Here is a 14,895-nt window from a genome sequence, read left to right on the forward strand (position 1 = left end):
CAAATTCCCCATTGTGGCTCCCAAGTTCCCAAATTATCTGGCCCCCTGTCTAGTCCTAACAGCTGTCCCCTGACCCTTGACCCTCCATATCCCAAACTACAGCTTCTCAAAAACACAGCACTACTTCCTGCCTGTGATCCCTGGGTGTGTTGTTGTGTTGTAGAAGCTGCTAGAGCTCACTATGCGTCCATGTCTTCCTATTTCCTAGACCTGAGACATCTAGGAAGGTCAAATGATTGATTTTTGCCATGACATGTAGGCAAATGTGATGAGTCATCTCCAATCCCAAGACTTGCGAACTAGGTGTGAGATTTCCATGCCCCTAGTCACCATGTCTCCCATCTGTGCACCTGATAGTGAAGAGTTGCAAAATGGAAGAGCCTGGATCCCAGCATCACCTTTGGAAGATAGTCATGCAGAAGGTCTAACTCATCCAAATTTGCACTTAGTATGTGGAAAAATAACTCTATTAGGGTAAATTACTGAGATTTGGGAGAGTTTCTTACTAAAACAGCAAGAGCTGATGAACCCATGACCTCTCGGCCTACAAAATGTTCCCCTCACTTTTCCACCCTTACCTCCTTCCACCACCAATTTTCACCTAATGTCTACTCGTCCTTAAATTTCAGTGTAAATCTCTTTCCCTAGGACTCTTGTCCTCTCAGAGGAGATCTCATGTTTCCTCAATGAATTCATTAATTATATTTCATTATAATTACTCAAGGATCTTTATTTCTATATGGACCATAAGCTCCAAAGGCACAGGGACTCAGCCTACACTGTTCCCCACTGTATCCAGAGTGCTGTCATGATGTATGGCACAGAGCAGGTGTTTTAATAATATTCGAGAGTGAATGGATGAATAGGGACTTGGTTTTCAGCTACTGCATGTGTCTATATTCTCTTGCTATTTGAGGCAATAAGCTTTTATTGAACATCCAAGAGACTTAATATACAAATGGACAGTGGCCAAACAATATGTAAAAATAGAACTCTGGTTTATAATCAGAAGCAACCAAATCAGAAAACCAACCCATTATCTATAATAACCAGCCCAAGAAACCAGCCAGTCTATAAATCGAAAAGTTAGAACAGCAGGAAGTCAGACCACTGTCTATACTAAACAGGGAAGCATGCCAAACAATGGCAATAATAGACCAAATGGCCAGGACTTAATTAAGCATTTCTCATTTTTGCCTCCACCTCTAACTTAGGTCCAAACAGAGAAAGCCAAATATGGACCCCAAACTAACCACATGAAATGCTTACTTCTAGTTAGCCCACCTGGAAGCTTCTCCATGCCAACAGTGCCCACTCAGAGCATAGCTGAGTGTGAGGAAAGGTCTCATGTACACAGTCTCTTGACCCCCACTCAGCGACACAAGAATGGGTCTTGGGTCTGGAACACTTCCTTTCCAAGAGTTAGGTCCACATAGACTGTCTAAGGCTTATTATCGAGCTCTGTCTTAACAAGGCCTCCAGGTGCTGCTGGGGCTAAAGTCTGGGAACCACATAACATAATCAGATCTGAATTACCTTATGTCCCAAAGGCATTTGTCTTTTGGAGTCTATGCATAAGCGGCACCAGAAGGTTCCTTCCCTGTGAGAAGGTCCTACCAGTCTGTTATTCCCCCAGTCATTGGTACCAAGCACCAGATTAGCCCCGCTGAACAGCAGGGACGGCACATGCCTCCCTCTGGGATCCATGGCTCTTGCATCACACAGCAATCCCCTTTGAAACATGCTGCCTGCCTCTCATTCCCTTCTTTTCCTACGCCACCTGGTATTATGATCTGTTAGAAGACAAACACACCGACTTTGGCTGTGCCCAGTTACTAACTGTTCTTAAGAACCAGCCAAATTATTCTTATGACATAGCTTCCTTCCTACTGAATGTTGCTTTATATTTTTAGAGACTTCCAAGTGTTGGTCTAACATGTGGAAATGGATGCCCTCGAAGCTGAAATCTTATTTTACAGAAGCTGGAAAAATCTGAGTGCAGATTCAGAAAAGCACTTTCCAATTTTGAAGGACTGACTTTTCTCCAGGCTCATACGTATTGGTTATAAGTGCCTTGGAACACAGTAGACCAGAAAGATGAACAGGAGGAATCTTGCCTTCAAGGTTTTAACTTCTGAGTTGAAACGTCCTCACTTAGAAACTTTAATGAATAAATTATTTTTTCCAGAAGCATCACAATGGTTTCCAACAGTTAAAACCAGGGACTGATCTTTGTGTTGAGGCCTCTAACCCTTTAACAGTCTCAGGATTCCTCTTCTTTAAAAAGGATGTAAAATTGGGTACATTGCGAAGGAAATCAGAAATCACGACAAAATACAAATTTTGGAAAGCTGACAAATATCACATGTGCCATAAAACCCAGGGGAAAGTAATATAAAAATAAATAACACATTTTCAAAAAACTATAAAAATTAAAGTCCTGACACATCTCAAAAATGCTTTTTTCCCTGTGTTTTTGGCTGTGGTCTCTGATCATTTCCTCATATGACGAAGATGCTATAACACCAAATAAAAGGTCAAAGACCTTTTCCCTGGCATGGTTGACCAATTTTTCTTATTGATAGTTTAGAAAACTCTTTTAACAACACGGCTCTTGGGGTGCCTGGGTGTTTCAGTGGGTCAAACCCTCTGCCTTCAGCTCAGGTCATGATCCCAGGGTCCTGGGATCGAGCCCCACATCAGGCTCTCTGCTCAGCGGAGAGCCTGCTTCCCCCTCTCATTCTCTGCCTGCCTCTCTGCCTACTTGTGATCTCTGTCTGTCAAATAAATAAATAAAATCTTTAAAAAAAACCACGGCTGTTATTAATAATGTTTCAGAAATTGTTTTTAAAGTATTGTTGTCAAATGTCGGCAGATTTCTATCAAGTTTCCTCCACATGTGAGCTGCAAAAATCGACGGCTTTCACAGACTACCTTCAGGCTCCATTCCTTCTGGACAGTGTTTCTGTCCACCTCCCACATACATGGGATGCCCATCCTGGGCCATCCCCTTCCTGTCCTCACACCAGGAGAGTAGCAGCCTGGCGACACCAGCACTAACTGAACTGTACACAGACATGAGTGTGAACCAAATAAGTATATTCCACAGAAATCCACATTAGATGCACCTCCAACCCAAGTTTTCCTTAGGCCGTTCCCAGAGATGGCCAAAATGGCTCCGACCCCAACCATAGCTGGGGAGAGGGACCTGAGAAGGTGCAGTAGAGAGAGGTTAAGTGATCTGCCGTCCTATGTTTTCAGCACACGCCCGTGTGAACACAGTGCTAGGGCAGTACCAGCAAGACCGGCCCCAAGCTAAGCTTCCCCAGAAAATCCACCTCCACTCAACCAGGAGAAGCCCAGCTTGAGTCTTGATGCGTCCTGGCAGGTGAAGGTAAGTTCGACGCCTTTAATTGACATGAAGAAAAGGGGAGAGTAGAACAGGATAGAAAATGATGGAAAGAAAGTGCTAACAAAACACTAGTGGCCTGAGGCTAGTGTCTGAAATGAGGGGAAAGTACATTGATGAATATGAGCGTTTTTTAAAAGACAAATGTGCTCGTCTGTGCCTCTCCAGCCTTTCTACCACATATTTCTGTGCACAGATCTGCTGAGCAAATTTGTCATAAATGATTAACTTCTGGAAGAACAAATCATTTGACCTCTCCAGCTGAAAACACACAGCGGCAGTGACTAAAAAAGCCAAAGGCAATGCTTCAACAACACTGAACGCACTTTCATGGAAGTCCTGCCATTTTATGGCAGAGGAGCCTGAGGGGAACTTAGGTAATGGCTTCTCTTTAGTTAAAGGAAAAGAATTCTCTGGGCCCCTGGTTGCTGCCACAAAGAGAGACTTCAGATCTCAAAGGTTGATTTTACCGTGGCTTTGGAAACGTGATCTGCAGGTTCTTAATAGGAGAGTTTGATTTACGAAAAGATTCCAGTTTCCTGGATATCAACAAAGAAATTGAATGAAGGTAGCAAAATGATACAAGGAACCATCCGCTAATGCCATGGGTAAGTTTCAAGGGCTTCTGTGCCTCTGTTGTAAGCACTCTACCCTGGAAATTTACACAAAGTAGCTTTGGGCTGGAAGAGTTCCTTGAGATACAGAATGCCAACACGTAGGCACATTAATTCTGTTTCCCTCTTCCGTGAAGCTTTCTAACGCAAGAAGATTTTTCAATAAGGAGTAATTCTTACTTTTAAATAAGGAGTATCCCTGTCCCCGGGGAGATTCTTATTTTATTCAGATATAGCTTGATGGGGACTTTCATAAATAAAATGCAAATGAGAATGAAGAAATTTAATTAGAAATACAGATCAGAATTCCTTTTCATTAGTACCTTAAAAACCACCATTTCCCCCAAAGAAAACTTGAAGACATGTTAATATACTAAAATTAAAATTCAAGTCACCACTTGTTTTTCCTGGGTTCTTTTGTTTTGGTTTGGTTTAGGTTTTTGTTTTGGGGGGCTTGTTTTTGGTTTTTTTTGTTTGTTTTTTTGCCGTGAACTTGCTAAACTAAAATTAATGATCTGGTCAGCCCAGAGACCACATCTTACAGGACATTTTCCTCTATAAGGCAGAAGGTTGAAATTCTATACTAAAGCCTGTGCCTGACCCATGGTTGTTAAAAAACAAAACAAAACAAAAACAGTGTTCTCCCTTCAGGCTCCGGAAGACAGCCCCCACTAAAAAATAAAAAAACAACCCCGAAGCATTGTTGGTTTCTTTGGAGCAGGTATAAAATATTGCAATATGTCAAAAAATTTCTTACATCTTTCCTTTAAAACACATCCATAGAATACACACATGGTCACCTATGATTTCATCTTAAGTTTAAGAAGTTGAAAAGATAGAAATAACTTTTGGACAATCTTTTGAAACAAAATGCATTCATGTTTATCGCATTTATAGTATAACATTTATATGCAATGAATTATTTAAAAATCTGTCTTTTTAAAGCTTAAAAGTTCAAATCTCATCATAGAATACTTGGAAAAGAAAGAAAAACAGAAGAAAAAAGAAAATCACCATTTATCTGCCATCTAGATACAATCATGCCTATCTATGGGTTCATCTTCTGGTATTTTTGTTGTTCATAGTTTTTTTTCACATAAATGCTAATATATGAAGTATTCAAGATTTTATATGCTGATTTTCAGTCTTTTCCTAATTATAAAACTATTATCTACTTATTGTGGATCATCCAAATAATTTAAAAAATCATGCCTCTACAATGCCACCACCCAGAGACAACTTCTTAAATATGTTGGAGTAATTCTTCACATTTTTTTCTTCTCCTTTTTTTAACACAAACAACTAGTTCATCTCTCTTTTGCTTGTTGGTTTTATATTGATTTTTAGGAACTTTTTATATTTGCTGGTTACTGATCATGTTTTTCTTGTCAGCCAAGTTGTCTCAACTTTTTCTAGGGGCATTTGTCATCAAGACGTGTTATTTTCTACATAGTCAAATCTATAAATCTTTTCCTTTGGGGCTCTGGGTTTTGTATCTCATTTTGCAAGTCTTTCTCACATCTCCAAGACTATTTTAAAAAAATAAAAATATTTTCTTTCTGATACTTTTATGGTTCTGCTCCTGAGTCTTAGCTCTTTATTTCTATGTCTGGTATAAAATAAGGGCCTGATTTTATCTATTTCCAAATAGCCTAGTGTCCCAACAGTATTTATCACTTTGTCCAATTTGTGTTCTGTATCTACTGGCACACTCTGAATTACTCCAGCTGGATACTATATTTGGGGGCAGACTGGGGAACTGAGGGGGCCTTCCCTCATCCCCACTGTTCTTTTGGTTGTCTCAGCATCCATAACTATTATGTTTTCTTTTTCAAAATGAATTTTGTAATTATTTGGCCCATAAATTCTTTTGGGATTTGACTGGGAATGTCCTGAATTTATAGATTAATTTGGCAGATAGTAAAATCCTTATAGTAGTGAGCCTTGACCTTAGGAACATGCTGTGTTTCTCCAACCCATAACTACTATTTTGTATCTTTCTGTAAAGATTTGTATTTCTCCCATAGCTCTTACACATGATTGAGATTTATTTCTGGATTTTTAATTGGGAATAGATTTGGATTTGACAATTTTCATTTCTGAGAAAGGCATTTTTTTTTCAATATGTTGGCTTGACTTGTACAATCTATTCCCTTGTATATATCTTCTAATTTCCTGCTTTTCTGTAGTGATGTCAATTTCTCATATTTAATATGATGCTTTTTCTGTGGTAGGATTTGCTATAAGTTTGCCTTTTTAATTGGTTTTTTAAAAAGATCTAGTGTGTGGGTTTTTTATTTGTTTTATGTTCTAGTATTTTTTTAATTTTTTTTTTTAATTTCTTTTCAGCGTAACAGTATTCATTGTTTTTGCACCACACCCAGTGCTCCATGCAATCCGTGCCCTCCTTAATACCCACCACCTGGCTCCCCAATCTCCCAACCCCTGCCCTCAGGTTGTTTTTCAGAGTCCATAGTTGAGTGTGTAGTTTTTTTAAAAATTTTTATTTATTTATTTGGCAGAGAGAGAGGGCAAGCAGGGGGAGCAGCAGGCAGAGGGAGACTCCCCGCTGAACAGAGAGCTGAACATGGGACTCAATCCCAGAACCCTGGGATCATGACCTGGGCCAAAAGCAGACGCTTAACTGACTGAGCCACCCAGGTGCCGCAAGTGTGGCTTTTTTGCTCACCATTTCATTAATTCTACTTACCTTTTCTTTTCTTCCTTCTTTGGATTCCTTTTCCTATTGTCGTTCACTCTTCAGCTTCCTTCTCATTTTGTAATATTTACGTGTAACACTACACACCGTCCTTCAAATACTCCCTTGCCCACTCCCTCCATGGTTTCCGTTTGGAGACTCCAGTGTTAGTCATGTCTTTCTTCTCATCTCCTTCCCCGACAAGGTAGTCCTCCCAACTACCCCTCTGTTTTCTGCACCATTACCTCCTGCCATATCTGTAATTGTGAGGTGACAGTTCATTACCAAGAAAGTCCTGACATGGGGTGTCTGGGTGGCGCAGTTGGTTGAGTGACTGCCTTCAGCTCAGGTCGTGATCCTAGGGTCCTGGGATCGAGTCCTGCATCAGGATCCCTGCTCAGTAGGGAGTCTACTTCTCCCTCTGACCTTCCCCCTCTCATGCTCACTCTCTCTCATTCTCTCTCTCTCTCAAATAAATTTTTTTTTTAAAGAAAAAAAAAAAAAAAGAAAATCCTGACATACTAAGAACATCACATTGGGTTGCTCTGCGTGCCCAGAATCACATTCCTCAACCCACCTTTCTCTTCCTTCTGGGAATTCTTTGTGCTTCCTACAGGCTGGCTTCCATACTGCCACTGCCTCTAATGAATCACACTGACTCTTTCTCTCCATCCTGAGAAAAGCTGGATCCTCATATTTTCTAAACGGATCATCCATTTAGAAAATCTCCATCATGAGAAACAAACCCCTGTCCTACTAACATGGACCACTTCTTTTGGTATATTGTTAATGTGTCATTATATTTTATACGTATAAGGAGATACACAACCAGTGTGTTCTCGGGCAGTCAAAAATTAGATGGATTTTCTAATGTGCTTTTAGAGACGAGAACTTTTCTGAATCCTGATGGAGATTTTCCCGGCCCTTTAAAGTATTCATTTGCCTTTTCTTCCTCAATGTAGCATCCATTGAATCTCCCATGGGCCAGAAATCTGAAGACCCATCCTAAGGTCTACTTGAAGAGGTACTCCTCTTGCTTTGGGGAAATAGAAGCTGGACCTCCACTGCAACCCAGAGGGAGTCTTGCCAGATTTCCACTCCTTTGGGTCACTCTTTGTTCCCCACCAGCACCCGGACAATGCCCCGAGTTTCGAGGGACTCTTCTCCTTACCTGTGCTTTTAAGTGAGTAAGAAGTAATAGTAATGATCAATTATTTCAAGAGTAAAATCATGATCATCATATAAAATAAACATGTTAAAGATTTTATTCAACTCATTTCCTAATTAGGAAGCCAGTAAGATATTACAACCAGCTCAAGGAGAAACCAAAGAGTGGACATAAGTATAAGTCCCCAAAAGTGCTGAAATAGTTTGGCTTAATAGATGCAAAACGTGCTTTTTTTCATGAGGCCTGGAGGGGATCAATGACCTCTCAACCAAACAAGGTTAATCTGCATGCCTATGAATATGAATTATTTTTATTGCTATCAGTTACGTATAATTTACAGGGTTATAAAATCACTCAAAGACAGAGAAACTGTAGAGATAATCTGGAAAAGTGTCCTGTGATGACATCCTTTTACCTCCTTTGCTCATTTCAAAGGCATTCACCACTTTTCTGATGCTCTTCCCTTAACATCTTCGGTAGGGGTCCCCTTCCCGTGTCTGGTAGTTTGCGCTACTGGGATTCCCAAATAAGATGTGTTCTGGGCTCCGGACCACCCAGGGATCATAGGGTTCTCTGTTGTATCAAGATTTCATGGATACCAGCCGCTGAGCCACACAGATCCCTCAAATCAGATTTGCGCTGGATGGGTCTTTCTTCTTCTGCCTTTTAACCACACACAAGAGTTACTGTGTACCTGAGGGGCCTTCGGACACTAAGAAATAGGATTTAATCATTATTTGTAGTGACTGCATGTGAGCCACCACTTTTTTAATTCTCAATTTGTGTAACAAATTTGTCGTAGTCTCCTACGGGAGCCCAAAAAATAGTTGTAGATTTTTAAATCTCTCCAACTGAAGTAATTCCAGTGCTAATAACTCTCAAAATCTGGATTCAAGCCAAATTTATGAGTCGAAAAAAATGCCCCAGTCCTGATGCTGTCAAGAAGGCTTCAGAGATCACATGGGAAGCTACATAGTAGGAGGCAAGTGGTCTTTCTCCACAAGTGAGCTGTGGACTGTGATTGGAGACCCTTGACCTTTTAGGGCCACTTACATGATTGCTCTTTTAAGAAATAATTTAAGGGGTTTTATTAATTCTAGTCTTGACCAAAGTCCTTTGAAGTTCAAATAATTCTCCCACTTGACAGGTGAAGCAACTAAGGCTTAGAGAAATTTGCTCAAGGTCCCATAACTACTAAGTAACCATGCTCTGATGCATGGCTGATATAGCTCGACATACTCAATGCATTCCATCACTTTCTGCTGCCCCTCTATATCCCAGGTGTTTGTGCCAACATTCTGCAAATATTCCTCTCAGCACCCACCATGTGTAAGACATTATATAGGAAACCCCATTTATCTGGCTATCCGAGAAAGAAACTTCTACCGTAGCCTGATTCTACCATAAGCTCCCCATGCACATCCAGTTGTGTTCTCAGCTCTATTTTGATGTATTTCTCCACTGCATCCCTTCCACTCTCTACCCTCACACATCACCATATTCATCTCGTATTCATCTCCATTAGCCGGAATAACGCAATGTTCTTGTCTGGCCTCCCTAATACTAGCTTCTTCTCATCTCTCTTTCCTACCCGTGGACCCTCAGTAATACTGCTGAGCTGTGCATGTCTCTCCCTTGCTTAAGAAATCTCAGTGGTGGGGCACCTGGGTGGCTCAGTAGGTTAAGCCATTGCCTTCGGCTCAGGTCATGATCTCAGGGTCCTGGGATCAAGTTCCCGCATCGGGCTCTCTGCTCAGCGGGGAGCCTGCTTCCCTCTCTCTCTCTGCCTGCCTCTCTGCCTACTTGTGATCTCTCTCTGTCAAATAAATAAATAAAATCTTTTAAAAAAAATAAAAGAAAGAAAGAAATCTCAATGGCTCCCCAGTGACTGCGGGATAGGTGCAAACTCTTTAGGGTGGCCCATCAAGGTGTTAAAAATATATCAGCTCATCTTTCTGGTCACTCTTCATCTCAGCTACTGATGAATCTATGACCTAGCCACAGCACATTAGTGCTTATTTCCATGGCATCTCATCTCCTCAGGCCTCCATGCTTTTCCCTCATGCCATTTTTTTGAATTACAACATCCTTCTCTAATTCCAGGCCCAATATCTCCTCTTCTGTGAGACAGTCTCTGATACCACACCATTCTCCACGTACCAAGGAAAATAATTCTCTCAATCAGGGTGCGTGTTCCTCTGTTAAATCATACACACAGGCCCAGGTTCTACAATGGTCATGCTTATGTTTGTACCCCTGGCTAGACCCTGGTCTCCTCAGGGGAGTCATTCCACACACCTTAGAATTTGTGGCATAAAGCACAGAGACTAGTGTGAGGAGACCCTTAATCAATATGTTGTTGAAAATCTAAATTAATAAACGAACACATGTTGGACTTGAGGGTGCCATTTTCAGACTCTTCACCACATCCCGATCACTTTAAGACAGAAGGAACAACAAAAACAAATAACCAGAAAAACAAGAAAGGACAATTCCAAAGCTTGTGTTCCAGAAAAGCTGTGTACCTCTGAACATCCCCTTCAACCCCGGTGGTCAGAAAACGGATTGCCACACTGGGAACCAGTTCTGTGCCAGAACCCGGACCCTTCCCAGCTGCCTTCCGTAATGCCATTTGGGCAGCTTGGAATCCGCCACGATGGGAGTAGTTTACAGCATGGAAATTGGCAAATGGTGTGAACAAAGGTTGTGGGGAGGTGGGTCCTGTGTGCTGTTCCCGTTTAAAATTGTACAAGTCACTGATCGTTAGTGTATTCACTGCTTTGTGCAACTATCAAAATATCCAATTTCAGAACATTTTCATCACTACCCCAGAAAACCATACCCCTTAGCAATCACTTTCCATTTCCCTCTCCCCTAGAACCCGCAATATTTCTGTGTGTGTGTGTGTGTGTGTGTGTGTGTGTGTGTGTTTTGTTAAAGAACTCGTTGTTAAACACTTATAATACACCACTGTTGGGAAACCATCTGTTCCTATAATAACTGTGACTTTTCTCTTTCTTGTTCAATGCTTTGGTACTTCAAGTACCTAGAGGCCTCCTAAACCCCAAGGTTTCCATAACAAAGATTTATATACCTTTAAAGAGGAGTTATTTTAGCTCTCGCTTAATTCAATTTATCCGTCATAGAATGAGATGAAAAATAGTCATACATAGAGAAAAGATCAGGAGCTAATAAATCTTTTAAAAGGCTAGATCACTTTCTGCCGGATTAGTATATGGGATTTACTTGTGCATGAGACAATAGGCTCTTGTCTATTTTTAGATTAGATAATGCATTTCCTAGGACCCACAGGAGGCCTTGGCTTCTCTTATTACTGAGCACACATGCAGAGACCAGAGGTTTTATGAAAGGGAATAAGAAAAAGACAAGGGGAAAGGATTGGTGGTTTGCTCTTTTGATCACTAAAGCAACTCCATCAGGAAAGAGGAAATACAATGCCCGCGAATTTCCTCCAAGAAGTTCACCACAAATACATATGTGTCAAGAGACACATATGCCTTGTACACATCCACATGAGTGCACTTGCACCATGAGATCATTTTTAATGTCCTAATGACCTGCTGCCCCCAGAACTGTCTCCCCAGATGTGGGCTTCCAGATACCAGCTGCAAATTACTTATCTAATTAAAGCCTGCTGATTGGACTTGTTTTTAAATCTTCTGTATTTGCAAGCAGGGAATGCTGGGCTGTCTAGGGAAGAGTCTAAGCTTTGAACTGAAAGTGTGGCCCATGGGCCAACAGCGACAGCATTATCTTGGATATTATTAGAAATGCAGAACCTCAGGCCCTATCCAGATTTATTGAGATCAATTTTTATTTTATCAACATCCCTGGTAGATTCACGTATGCATTAATGTTAAGAAGCACCAGATGAAACAAGTGGTGGACCCTTGACTGGCATGTGTTCTCACCTCACTGTCTTGAGTTTGTGTGAAGCAAGAACTTGCTGACCCTTCCTTGGCATTCATCCAAACGATTGCTAACCAGGGCTTAGATGTCTTGGGAATCCCATTCCATTTCAAGCTTTAGTTTTGGAGCTGAAACAAAAGGCTTATTTTCTGTGCAGATTGGAACCCTACTGACTGCAGAAAGGTCAATGGCCCATCTTCAGGGATCAATGGAACATTTTACTTAAAATGAAGTTTTAGCAAGAGGAAACTAATATGCTCATTACAGAAAAGCTAGAGAACTATGGAAAAGCAAATTTATATCACCTGACTTTCTACCTCTGAGTATTAAGCACTTAGTATTTTGGCACTTTTTTGTGTTACTTCCTGTTTCCAGCAGAATTCTTTATTTTACACAACTGGAAGAGTAAAGTATATGGAGTTTGCATCTTGGTTGGGTTGTTTTTTTTTTTTCCCCCGCATGTCATGATTATTCTCTTATTCCTAAAAATTCTTCAACAAGATGATTTTAATGATCTTTTCTTCTTACGTCACTAAACCATATTTTGTTGAAGTAGTCTCATATTCTTGAGTATTTTAAATGTTTTCTAACCTTTATAAATGGCATTATGATTAAGACTCTTATGTATAAATCTTTTTCTGATTCTTTTTTTTTGTTTGTTTAAGTAGGCCCCACACCCACTGTGGAGCTTGATCAAGCACTACAGAGGACTTCGCTATCCCTGGCACCCCAACAACAATTTTTTTTTTCCAGTCAGGACACACCTCACAACCACTGCTCTTCAAAAAGCCAAAACCTCCGCTCCCACCCACCAAAAGAAAAATAAAGGATTTTTCAAAAAGTCTCTTTTACAAGTTGTTCATTTCTAAACAGATATTTAACATGGGTGTGTCTGGTCAGTGCTGTGTGGGTCACGTTCTTGCGTCCCAGCTTTGAGAAAGACTGGAAATTTCACTTTCTGAGTTCCTTCTTTGCTGAGGCAAAATGCAAAAAGCTAGAAATACCCAAACATTGCAGGGGTTTCAAAAAGCATAGGACATTCAGAAAGAATGACAAATTGTCCATAGCACCCACTTCTTTTAATTCTTATAATTTGGCCTCTGCCTCACAGTTCCCCTAAAGCTGTTCCTCAGTGGTCCTCAGTGATATTCAATGGACCTTCTCCTTAGACAGTCTTGCACTGGTTGCAGTGATTAAAGACGCCCTTGGCAGCGTCTTAGGACAATTGCCCCAGAAGTGGACACAGAGCCAAGAACTCATTTCCAAGTGATTTATTTTTTTTTTTTTAAGATTTTATTTATTTGAGAGAAAGAGAGAGAAAGAAAGAGGACAAGCAGGGAAGAAGCAGATTCCTGCTGAGCAGGGAGCGTGACGTGGGGCTCAATCCCAGGACCCTAGGATCATGACCTATGATGAAGGAAGACATTTGGCCAACTGAGCCACGCAGGCGCCCCTCCAAGTGATTTATTAAAGAAGTTTCTCCAAGAAGCTTGGCTAATAGGTGGAGTGTGACACAGAAGAGAAAGAGGAAGCAGCTAAGTATGGGCACAATTTCAGGCAAAATCCCAGAGAGTAAATTCAGTCTGATCCTGCAAGGGACTCTGGAGAGTAAGTTATATCTCAGGGACCTGACTTGAGGCCAGGAAGCTTTCACAATCTACCCCAGGGGGCCCAGGGAGGGACATAAACTACAGGAACTACCAGCTCTTTGATTTCACAGGTAATCTGGCCACAGTAGCCTGAGGGCAGTCCTCTGAAAAAACAGAAGCAGACCTGGACTAATGGAGATCAAAGCACATAGGTGCCTTCAGGAGAAAGACGCACAGACATGGTAAAAGAAATCCAATGCTTCCCTGATAAACGACCAAAAAATCCCAGGAGAATTAGGGATTTAGTATTCAGTTTCAAATATACCTTCCCGTGGGTACTTGTTCCAGCCCAGGTCCACAGCCTTGCCGACCGACTCCTGTCATCAACCAGCCACCAGTAAGCCACGATTCTCAGTAATCCCCTGCATCTGCCTCAGCTTTCAGCCAAATTCATTGCCAGCTTATACCAAATATGCCTAACCTTTCTTGCCTTCATAACATCCCTTTCCCTATGCTAAGGATGCTCTCCCCTCAGTTTATCTACTGTAGAGTTTCTGTGACCCAATTCAAATGCTGCCCACATCAGGAATTCTTTCCTGGTCACCCCAACACTCAAGGACAGCTGTCCCCTGAATGAGGACAAGACTATTTTTAGCTCTTATAAGAGCCTAATCATGTACCATAGAAACGTTCATGCCTTGTCTTCCCTGATGAGTTTTAGACTCCTGAGGACAAAGATTGCTTCTTTTTTTTTTTTTTTTTAAAGATTGTATTTATTTATTTATTTGACAGAGAGAGATGCAGTGAGAGAGGGAACAGGAGGAAGGGCAGAGGGAGAGGAAGAATCAGGCCTCCCGCTGAGCAGGGAGCCTAACACAGCACAGGATCCCAGGATCCAGGGATCATGACCGAGCCAAAGGCAGACGCTTAATAACTGAGCCACTCATGCACATTCAAAGACTTCCTCCTATAAAGCGATGTTTATTACGTAGCATCTTATTAATAGTATTCACTTACATGTGTTTTTTGAAATAATCCTGTTTCTGAGTTCATGAAACATCAAAAATACTGCAGTTTACTTTTAAAATAGACCATTTCCTAAATCAGAACTACTAGTGTATTACCTTAATATGTTCCTTTGTTGAGAGCAGACAAATAATATAACACACTTTTGTGTAATTATTCCAGATCTAAAAACTAATTGCTGAAATAAAAGGTTTGGCTCTGGGTTCCCAAATAAATTAAAAAAAAAAAAAATGGAAAACTTTCCTGACCGTTTTTGATGATTTTCATCAAGTGAGCTTATCCCCAGTTCCTACCAAGGCAGGGCTGATGACCTCTTAGCTTTTGGGAACCAGGTGCTCTCTTTTGCCTTCATCTACTTAAAACTCCTCCCTAGTGTTCCACTGGTCTTAGCATTTGATCCCCATGCACAAGGCCCTACACGACTGAGCCCGTCTACCCCACCAACCTCATCTCATCATGCT

At 41.1% G+C, this 14,895-nt stretch overlaps 1 long non-coding RNA gene across 1 annotated transcript; it reads left to right on the forward strand.

The window, feature by feature from the left end:
* The first annotated feature begins 3,659 nt into the window (after positions 1-3,659).
* On the forward strand, positions 3,660-12,663 carry LOC101682187. Its single transcript, XR_001176618.2, has 3 exons — positions 3,660-4,017; positions 7,684-7,904; positions 12,488-12,663. It is a non-coding gene; the product is annotated as an uncharacterized LOC101682187 (long non-coding RNA).
* The last annotated feature ends 2,232 nt before the right edge of the window (positions 12,664-14,895 follow it).

The sequence above is a fragment of the Mustela putorius genome, unplaced genomic scaffold (genome assembly GCF_011764305.1).
Source record: "Mustela putorius furo isolate JIRA1106 unplaced genomic scaffold, ASM1176430v1.1 tig00000876_pilon_pilon_pilon, whole genome shotgun sequence".
Taxonomy (NCBI): Eukaryota; Metazoa; Chordata; class Mammalia; order Carnivora; family Mustelidae; genus Mustela; species Mustela putorius.